The following is a 10,704-nucleotide window of genomic DNA, read 5'->3' as shown; positions in this document are numbered from 1 at the left end:
CAATAGCCCAGGCTACTGGCTCGCATGCCAGCAGCACTCTTGCGGCGTCGGGGATAGAGGTTTACCAACGTTCCACAAGCACAGCTAAGCTAGCTGGCATCTGTTACAGATGCACTAGTGTATGGTTGTGAAGGTGTGAAGGTGTGAGCCAGCCGGCATGATAATCAACCTGGTGCCCTGGAGTCTGCTCTTTAGCCTGGTGCCCTGAGTCTGCTCTTTAGCCTGGTGCCCTGAGTCTGCTCTTTAGCCTGGTGCATGCTGGGAGTCCCCCACACACACACCCTGCCACGTGATTGGCTCAGCCCTGGGTGGAACTGTAGACCTCGTCCTCTGTGATGACAGCCGTCAGCGCTGAGTTAGATGTGCACCCATTCCCTCTCTGCACTGCAAAAAATAAAATCTAACCAAGTGTTATTAATCTTACATTAAGAACAAAAATTCTATTTTGGTGTTGTTTTAGCATGAAGAGACTTACCTAGAGCTCTCTCAAAAGATCATTTTGACTTAATTTAAGAACACTTTTATTTTAAGGAGTCTTATCAAGAAAAATTTACTCAACGCACTGGCAGACAAATTTGCTTGTTTTTCAGGATGAGACGTCTTAAAGGAAATCAAACTCTTCTTAAATTAAGTCAAATGATTTTATGAGAAAGCGTTAGGTACTGAAAACAATACCAAAGAAGAACAAAATTGAATCTGCACACTGAGCTCCACGTTGACTGTTTAATCACCAAGAAGTAACGTTTTGGGCTACAGGCCTTCTCCCCTGAAGAACTTCTTCTTGGTGATTAAACAGTGAACGTGGAGCTCAGTGTGCGGATTCAATTTTGTTCTTATATGTTCTAAACTTTTGGAATTCGGCACTTGCCAGTTTTGGATCCTCACTTAGAATTAAGGCTGAAAACAGTACCAACACTAGATTTTTTGATCTTGGTTAGATTTTATTAGATAAGCAGTTTTTGCAGTGTTTGTGTGTGTGTGTGTGTGTGTGTGTGTGTGTGTGTGTGTGTGTGTGTGTGATGGCAAGGGAGACTGGGGGGCGGGGTGGCAGGACCTGAAGCCCAGTCTAACCTCTCCACGGCGCCCCTCACCATCAGCTGCAGGAGGAGGATGAAGAGGAGGGAGCCCTCACACATCCATTTTTATGCTCCAACTCTTTCTATTTATCTGTCGTCTCCCTTCTCTCTCTCTCTCTCTTTCTATATCACTCTCACTCTCTCTTTGAAAACATTTGAAAGACTGTTGCTAGGTACAAACCCAGTGACCACACACTGGAAAAAGGTTGTAAACAAACATGTCTGCCATGAGAAAAAAGGTATACGCCTTCTGTACACAAGTACTTTTGCATTATGAGAAATACAGAATGATATTTATTTTCCAAAATGTATTGTAATTCTATCATGCCACATTCAAGTAAAATATATTAGAACAACAAGAGCTATTACCTACAGCAGCACAGTATGTCACAACTTTTCTTTATTTTTTATGTATGGCAATAGTTTTTTTTTGTTATTAGTTATAATTATTCATGTGTACATGTGTGTGTGTGTGTGTGTGTGTGTGTGTGTGTGTGTGTGTGTGTGTTCATCATTTATATGCATGTATGTCTACTTTATTTTATGTTACTATTTTACTTGTCCTACTCTGTGTCAAATATTTTTTACATTTTCTTTATAGTTTTCATTTTGTTGTATTATATACACATCATATTACTTTGGCAATATTGAAACATGGCAAATAACCGAGAGAGAGACCATCTTTCACAATGTCTTCATCTCTCTCTCCTACATCTCACATACACACACACACACACACACACACACACACACACACACACCAGAGGATGTGCTTATGTAAGTGTCTCCGTGCTCCTTGCGGTGTGCAGTCTGTGCTCCTGCAGCAGGACCCTGCTGAGCTGAGGGGACACCAGTGGACGAAGCCCCTTTGAGGAGGGCCTCTCACCTCACCTTCACTCCTCCTACACATTTGACCCCTGTTGGACAAAGTGGACACACACACACACACACACACTCAAACACACACATACACACGCAGGCTCTCACCCTTACGCACATGCGCACACACACACACACACACACACACACACACACACACACACACACACACACACACACACACACACACACACACACACGCCTGTCTGTGTGTGGGTGTTTGTGTGTGCGTGTGTATGTATGTGTTTTTCCATGTGTGTGTTTGAGGTAGTGGACTGTGGAGCAGCATTGTGTGCATGTGTGTGTGTGTGTGCATGTGCATGTGCGCGCACAGTGGCAGAGAAGGTGTGCTGGGCTGAGCTGCAACACTGCACCCATCTGTGTGTGTGTGTCTGGCGCAGAGGGCACTTTGAGCACAGTCCTTGTATCTTGGCTGGCACCATTTGGGTATGTGTGTGTGAGAGAGAGAGAGAGAGAGAGACTTTTTGTGTGTATATGTATGTATTTGTGTGTGTGTGGCCATGTGTGAGTGACCCATACCGTGGACTCAATAAGCGCAGGTGTGTGTGTGTGTGTTTGTGTACCCAGGGGCAGTGTGAGTTGTGAGTTCACACCTGCATGAGAGCTCCTCAGATCTGCCCTGCTGGCTGCTGGACACACTCCCACACTCCCAGTCTCCTTGGTAGAGGTTGACACACACACACACACACACACACACACACACACACACACACACACACACACACATTAGCCCCACATACACACAAACACACAGACACACACACACACACACACACTGGTAGGCATAAACGCACAGGTAAGACACACACACACACACACTGGTACTCATAAATGTGCAGGTAACACACACACACACACAAACACACATACACTGGTACTCATAAATGCACAGGTAACACACACATACACACATTGATAGTCATACATACAGGTAAGTGCACAGGTAAGAGAGGGGAGTAGTGCAAGAGAATGAAGAAAGAAACAGGTGCATTCCCTTAAGATAACCCAGTTATCTCTTGCAGCACTTGCATACTGTGGGCATAAATGTTTTGTAGGTATCGGACCGCCCCCTATTACCTCCAGTCCCCTGTTTCCGTCCTCTTGCGTGTATGTGTTGCCTAATATTCATTTCATTTCTTTTTTCTTTAAGTATATTTTTGGGAGTATATTTATGCCTTTGATGACAGGACAGTGAAGAATGACAGGAAGTGAGTGGGAGAGAGAGTCGGGGTGGGATCCGGAAAGGATCACGGGGTGGGAATTGAACCGCCACGGCCGGGGACTTAATATTCATTTCTATACAAACCAAGACGGCGGACTCCTAAAGAAACACAAGCACCCATACCATTGGCACATCTAAATTAGCTATGTACCAAAAATGATATTTTACCGTGATTCGAAGAGCTGTAAACAGTGTTGTAAGGCTGCGTGTACAATTCCGCTTGGCGCTCTAGTGGAATTTTGAAGTAGCGATGAGAATTCTCAGTCTAACCGTTCATGTGCCGTGTGAAAGGGTGGAAGTAGACGACCCACCAGGCCAGCACTAACCTCCGAGCGCGATAAACAATATACGGATATTTCAGGCAGTAAAAGTCCCGGTAAGAACCAAACCAGATTTTGTTCAAATCTACACACCTATGACTACTGAAAAATGTAAGGTTCATTTATCAAATGTTATTTTGAAGTATTAAAAAACATTGTTGTTTTAGAATTTTCGAACGAAATGGGTGATAATTGGAGGTGTTGCGATAGGTGTGTATGTATGTGTATGTGAGACTGGTGTGTGTGTGTATGTGGGACTGGTTTGTGTGTGTGTGTGTGTGGGGGGACTGGTGTGTGTATGTCACGGCCCGGGACAGGGAGGTAGAGTTCCAACAAGATAGTCTTTATTTCACAGGTAAACCAGAAGTGGGTTGTCAACCAGGCCAGTAACAAACAGAAGCTCCAAAGAGTCCAAAACACAGAAGAACAGTAAACTTTAAGTAAAAGTCCCAAAACACAGAAGATCGACTTAACTAACTCTGGGGGTGACTCGAGGGGTCTGATCAGGAGGACGCTGGAACTGGTGAGGGGAATCCAGGATGAGTACTCCTTGGGTAAGTCAGGCTGGTGGATAGCACTGTGGTGTCATCTCTGACGAGGCCAGACAAAGACTGAGGGGAGACTGGGGTTTAAGTAGGGAGTGAGGCTGATTGGGGACAGGTGCAGGTCATTAGTAAACTGGGGAGTGTGAACGAGTGAGGGGAGCTTCAGAAGAGTGAGCAGTGGGTGTGGCTGGAACAGAACCTGGTGTGACTGTGACAGTGTGTGTGTGTGTGTGTGTGTGTGTGTTACCTGTATTTATGAGTACCAGTGTGTGTGTGTGTGTGTGTGTGTGTGTGTTACCTGTGCATTTAATTACCAATGTGTGTGTGTCTGTGTCTGTGTGTGTGTGTTACCTGTATTTATAAGTACCAATGTATGTATGTTATCTGTGCATTTATGAGTACCAGTGTGTATGTGTGTGTGTGTGTTACCTGTGCATTTATGAGTACCAGTGTGTGTATGTGTGTTACCTGTGCATTTATGAGTACCAGTGCATGTGTTTGTGTTTGGGTATGAGGGCAGAATTACATCAGCGGAGAGGAGAGGCAGAGGAGAGCTGAAAATCTAGTCGGGTGTCAAGCACTCAAGCTGAACTTTTCTGCACCAGACAAATGCAGGTCTGAAAATGAGTGTTTGTGTGTTTGTGTGTGTGTGTGTGTGTGTGTGTGTGTGTGTGTGTGTGTGTGTGAATATGAGTGTCTTATCTCTAGTCTGGCTCCATCCAGACATACACAGATGCGTGAGGAGGCTGCTGGAGAGTATATCACTGGGTACATATATTTTGTCTTTCCGTCCGCTACGGGTCATAACGACTGTGTGCAAGCCTCTGATAAAAATTCCACTTTCCCTCTACGGTGGCCTGGGGGAGACATTAAAGGCGAGACGAATGTCTCATCGTGCACTTTGGTGCAGTGCTGAGTTTGAGACTTGGCTGGATGAGAGATCAACAGCGTGAAAAGCCCTTTACCTGGAGCCCTCAGCTGTGTGTGTGTGTTATGTGGTGTGTGTGTGTGTGTGTGTGTGTGTGTGTGTGTGTGTGTGTGTGAGTTTGCTTATGTGTGTGTATTCCTGAGGAGGAATATGTTTATGTGCTTTTGTTATTTACCTGTGGCTCTGCAGGTAGATTTATGTATGTGTCTGTGTGTGTGTGTGTGTGTGTGTGTGTTAGCTTGTGAAATCGGGAGCAGTGTGGGTGAGAGTGAAATTTCTTTTTTCCCTAAGATAACTTTTCCTCTACTGTAGCTATGATTACACAGCCTCAGGGTCAGAGGGGGACTGTAGGTCTTTCACACACCCCTCAAACACACACACACACACACAGACATTCACTCAACACACGTACACTCAACGCAGGCTATCCGATCCATTCTCCCCATCGCTGCAGTCATTATGGGATAAACTCCTTCCCACACGGCTCCACGCTTCCTCCAGGGCCCGAGTTCAGGTAGGCAGGGCCGACGTGCTCCCTACCCCAGGCTGGGCTCAACCTGCTCGGGTAAGCTCGCCCCTGCTGCCCCGCCCCCCCTCAATGCTGGAACTGGGGCTCCTCTGGGGAAATCAGTCAGTCTTTTCCACACTTCACCCCCCAAATTAATCCTGGCAAATGATGTGATCCAGTTTCAGGCCGGGGGAAGATTATTAAATGGGAATAAACAGAATATGCAGGGCAGCCACTGAGCATGTGCGCCATACATCTGCTCCTGACTATTCTGCACTCCACTCACCGTCTGTGTGTGTGTGTGTGTGTGTGTGTGTGTGTGTGTCTGTGTGTGTGTGTGTGTGTGTGTGTGTGTGTGTGTGTCTGTGTGTGTGTGTGTCTGTGTGTGTGTGGTCTGTGTGTGTGTGTGTGTGTGTGTGTGTGTGTGTGTGTGTGTGTGTGTGTGTGTGTGTGTGTGTGTGTGTGTGTGTGTGTGTGTGTGTGTGTGTGTGTGTGTGTGTGTGTGTCTGTCTGTGTGTGTGTGTGTGTGTGTGTGTGTGTGAGTGTGTCCCAGTGTGTGTGTGTGTGTGTGTGTGTGTGTGTGTGTGTGTCTGTGTGTGTGTGTCTGTGTGTGTGTGTGTGTGTGTGTGTGTGTGTGTGTGTGTGTGTGTGTGTGTCTGTCTGTGTGTGTGTGTTTGTGTGTGTGTGTGTGTGTGAGTGTGTTTACACTTTCAAAGTTTACAATACTTCAGTGTTAGTGTGGATGGTATCCCTACAGCCAAACTGAAGTGTAAGGCTATTTTGCGTCAGTGGTTTGAAAATAGCATTTATTTTGATGTGGCTCCCTGCCTGCTGCTTCAAGCTACGCTAGTATAAACCATTTCATTGCTCATGCAAACAATGGTCTAGTTCAATACTCCTCCGATTAACATCATCGTCATTTTGATCTCAGGCGAAAATTTAAACTCATTACCATCCATGAATAGACCTCAGATTGTTTTAACTCTGGATCATCCCTGTAAAACATGGCATTGTATGTATGAACATATCACACATAAAAAGTGCATTCTGGAGTTTTGTGTAAACACATGGGAGGAGACGTGTGAATGATTGATGAGGTATTCCCGGATGTGTATGAAAACAGCACACATCTGTTTTGTGGTGAAACCTTTCCGCCTGTTGCATCAATAAACAGAATCAGTATTCAGAGCACCAGTTTTGCTTCTTTGCACCATGTCAAATCAACCTTAACTTTTGTGTGCCATTCTAATGTCTTACTTTCACTTTCACTTTCAGTGCCCTATACCTGCTAGTCTATTAAGTCTGTCATAGTCTACATACACAATTAGTTTGAGTTTAAAGTGGAGTAGAGCTACTGATCTGCATGATCTCTCTGCGTGTCATCTTATTATCATGTATTGTAATATTTCATGATCGCTTTGGACAAAGGCGTCTGCCTAATCCCATAACCATAACCATAACCATGATCGCTAAACCTTTGAAACTTGTGATTCCTTTTGGTATTTTCGTAGGTTTACTCTGCGCTTATCATTCAGTTACACCTTTCATCTGTGGCCAGTGCAAAGTAGGCCCTACTATACATTAGAAGGTGCTGACAGGCGCTGATTAGCGCTGTTTACCTGATGAAGTGAAAGCTTAAATTCCACATAAAGAGGGAGAGCAGATAGCTAACAAACGTTCAGAAAAAGTCCTGTTGGCAAATTTGAGGAAAAGTCGGTAAAGTTGTAGGACAGGACAGGAACTACCCCAATGACCCTCAAGTAGCAAATGAAAATAAAATAAAATTAAAATATAAATTGAAATAATAGCTAAAATTCAGTATGACGTTTAGAAGCAAAATAGATTCCATGATAATAAATTGATAATAGTAGGTGACTGCTCATTTTTCTGACTTTTCACTTTGTCACTAACTATTATGAAGAGTTGTCAGTCTTTACAGAGGATTTACACTGTATTTTTTTTTACTGTAAAGGTGACTGTGCTTGCCTAGTTAAAACATCTCACTGGTGCTCTTTCCTATCATTCAAATCCCATCCATGCAAAAAAATGGAAGAGTGTGCATGTTTGAGGGTTGCTGAAGAGTGCTATGGAGATTGCATTATTTCCAAATAAAAATAAAATTTAGACAAGATATCCTTTATCTAGCAATGTGGAATGTCCAGTAGTGATCACTACAAAAACTGCTCATTCAACACTGGTAATAGATGCTCAAGATCTAGTTATGTCTTTAGGGCACCCATCTGACTGCAGCACATTAAAGAAGTATGCAGGAAAGTTTGTAAGAAACTTTTGTATTGTTATTTGGTATTTGTTATGTGGTAGCAAATGATGTTGACTATCAAAGAAATAGACCTAATGTAGGAATGCACACAGATATTGCAACAGATACGCTCAGGCCAATCCAAACTTTTCTCATCTGTTGCTCCTCGTTGGTGGAACACACTGCCAGTTCCTACAAGGGCAGGGTCATCCCTCTCTTTTAAAAAAAAACTCCTGAAGACCCAGCTCTTTAGAGAACATCTCCTCTCATAGCACCACTTACAACAAGTCTTGCCGACCCTAGCACTTACCAGCCATCTTAAACTGACACTCAGCTGTTTAAAAACAGCACTCACTGATGCACTTATTCTTACTGTACTTTACCGTTTTTAAATTGTCCTAAAATTGTTGAGAGAATTGCTTTAAAACTTAACTGTTACCATGTTGTTAGTCGCTTTGGTTAAAAATGTGTCAGCCAAATGTAATGTAATGTAATGTAATAATGGTGTAGGCCTATCTGATTAAGACCCAAAGAGTGGTTGAAACATAAAACATTAAACATTAAATTACACTGGGAGCAAAGAAGACTATCTTCACTTTTTTTCCTTTGGGTCATTCCACGTCAGTTCAACCAGGGCCCACACAGTTACTGTAGGTCTCAAAAAATTCTGAAAAAATTACCAGGTGTACCTATGTTACCCAGGAGACACACTGTAAAATTACTCTTATGTAAGATCAATACTTTCCAAGATACAGCCAGTTTTACAGAGGGGGTGTCGATTTTGTTAAACCTCTTTTTTTGTCAAAGTTCACAAGCCATAGCCAAGAACTAAACCATGTAGGAGGCTCAAATGTTGCATGCTGGTACATAAATAGGAATAGTATGTAGCAAAAATCGTCACGCTTGGTCTGGATAATCCTGCATGGTCATAGCTGTCCCTCAAAGTTGATACAAATTTTATTGGAGTTTTTGGCTGGGCCCTGTTTAAGCCTTCAGAAGACATATTTGTACTCAACATAGGCTCTTGATTTATTTTTCTTACTGAGATAAGTAGAAACACTCAAAAAGCAATGAACAGAAAATAAATCCCTTCAGGGTCTGAACAGCAGACCTCACAAGTCTGAAAAATCATTTTGGTTATCATTTTCAGAGCACCCAAACACCTTGTGGGAACAAAGATTTTTTAAATATGTTTTTCTTTATTCTCCATGATCCCTTCTTTTTGAAAACACCAATTTCACTTGTCTTATGCAAATCTTTCTTTTTTATTTTCCACCCTGAACATGGGCAAAATGCCCCATTGACATCTGTTTTCTAGATGTCGAGGATCGAAGGCTCTACCACCAAGTGATGCTGCTCAATGGCATATTAGAAGAGCACATTATCAAGCTCTAGTATGGAGGCAAGCACACATACCAAATCCAGTGTTACTAGAAGAAAAATGTTTTTTACTTGACGGTTGTTGCTGACGGTAGATGCAGTTCTGCATTAGGCTTATTCCCGCTATCTAAGTTCATATGTACTGTAGGATATATTCTGAGTTGAAGGTTATCTGTGCAATTTGCTATTGTGATGAAATGCATTAAACACCACGAGTGACTCACTATGTTAGCAATAAAAATATGGTTGTGTTTTGATTAGAATTTCCAAGTTTATTACATGTAGTTATTACTTTTGAAATCAACGTGTGTTTTCTGCAGTCCAACAAAGGCGGCATTTTTGCTGGCCTCATGCATCTGCTCCTGTATATTTGGTGTGTGTCTGTGTGCTTCTGTCTGTGTGTCTGGGGATGTGTGTGATGCAGGCCATGGGTAGCTCACCCTGTAATCATACATTTGCACTGCAGCATGGTGTGTTTGGGGTCATAAAGCCGTGCTGATATAATTGTGGTTCTAATTGTGGTTTAAAGATTAATGGTGTGGTGAAAATGGCACGGCCAGCATCACAGCCCCACTCAGCATCGTACGTTTTCATTTTATTAAAGCAACCGCTGTGTCTTGGTAAACAGAAAAGAGACTGTGTGTGTGTGTGTGTGTGTGTGTGTGTGTGTGTGTGTGAGAGAGAGAGATCCAAGAGCTGGGTCAGTGTGTAAATCCAGTCCTGCACAGGGCATGTTATGATCCTCAGGCACATGTGGACCTAGTAAAGGTCGAAATGCTACAGCATAATGATACCATAATTCAACCATCACTTGGGGAGCATCTAGCACACTATGTGGTTCTCTCTCTCTCTCTCTCTTTCTCTCTCTCTCTCTCTCTCTCTTTCTATCAGTCTCTGTCTCTATGTCTTTCTTTATTGCTCAGTGACTAAAATAAGCACTTGGTAATTAATGAACATTTTTAGATATTTGTTGGTTTAAGATGTGCGTTCATTATAGCGTTCATTCAGTCTGACAGCAACAGCCTCCCACAGAGTCAGACTGAGCTCCAGGCCTCTGCTCTGACACACACACACACACACACACACACACACACACACACACACACACACACAAGCGCACTCACACTCACTCCACTGACCGCTTGGCCTCGGCGGAAGAAAAAAAGAAAACATGAAACACATCACACAGTCACACACAGTCATACACTCCTCCAGATGTTTCTCCCACACTCCCTCTCTCCTTCCCCTCTTCCTGTCAGCCCTCTCTCTCTCCCTCCATCTCTCCTGTCAGCCCTCTCTCTCTCCCTCCATCTCTCCTGTCAGCCCTCTCTCTCTCCCTCCATCTCTCATGTCAGCCCTCTCTCTCTCCCTCCATCTCTCCTGTTGCCCACTGTGTCCTCTGTTGTTGTTGTTGTTGTGGTGTTTGTTATGGTCATTGTTGGTGGTGGTGTTGTGCTTGTTTTATTATATTTTTTAGGGGTGGGGGGGCAGTGAGGAGTGACAGGAAGTGAGTGGGAGAGAGAGAGAGAGAGAGAGAGAGAGAGAGAGAGAGAGAGAGAGAGAGA

The sequence above is a fragment of the Alosa alosa genome, chromosome 10 (genome assembly GCF_017589495.1).
Source record: "Alosa alosa isolate M-15738 ecotype Scorff River chromosome 10, AALO_Geno_1.1, whole genome shotgun sequence".
Taxonomy (NCBI): domain Eukaryota; kingdom Metazoa; phylum Chordata; class Actinopteri; order Clupeiformes; family Clupeidae; genus Alosa; species Alosa alosa.
This window is presented reverse-complemented; position numbering follows the sequence as displayed.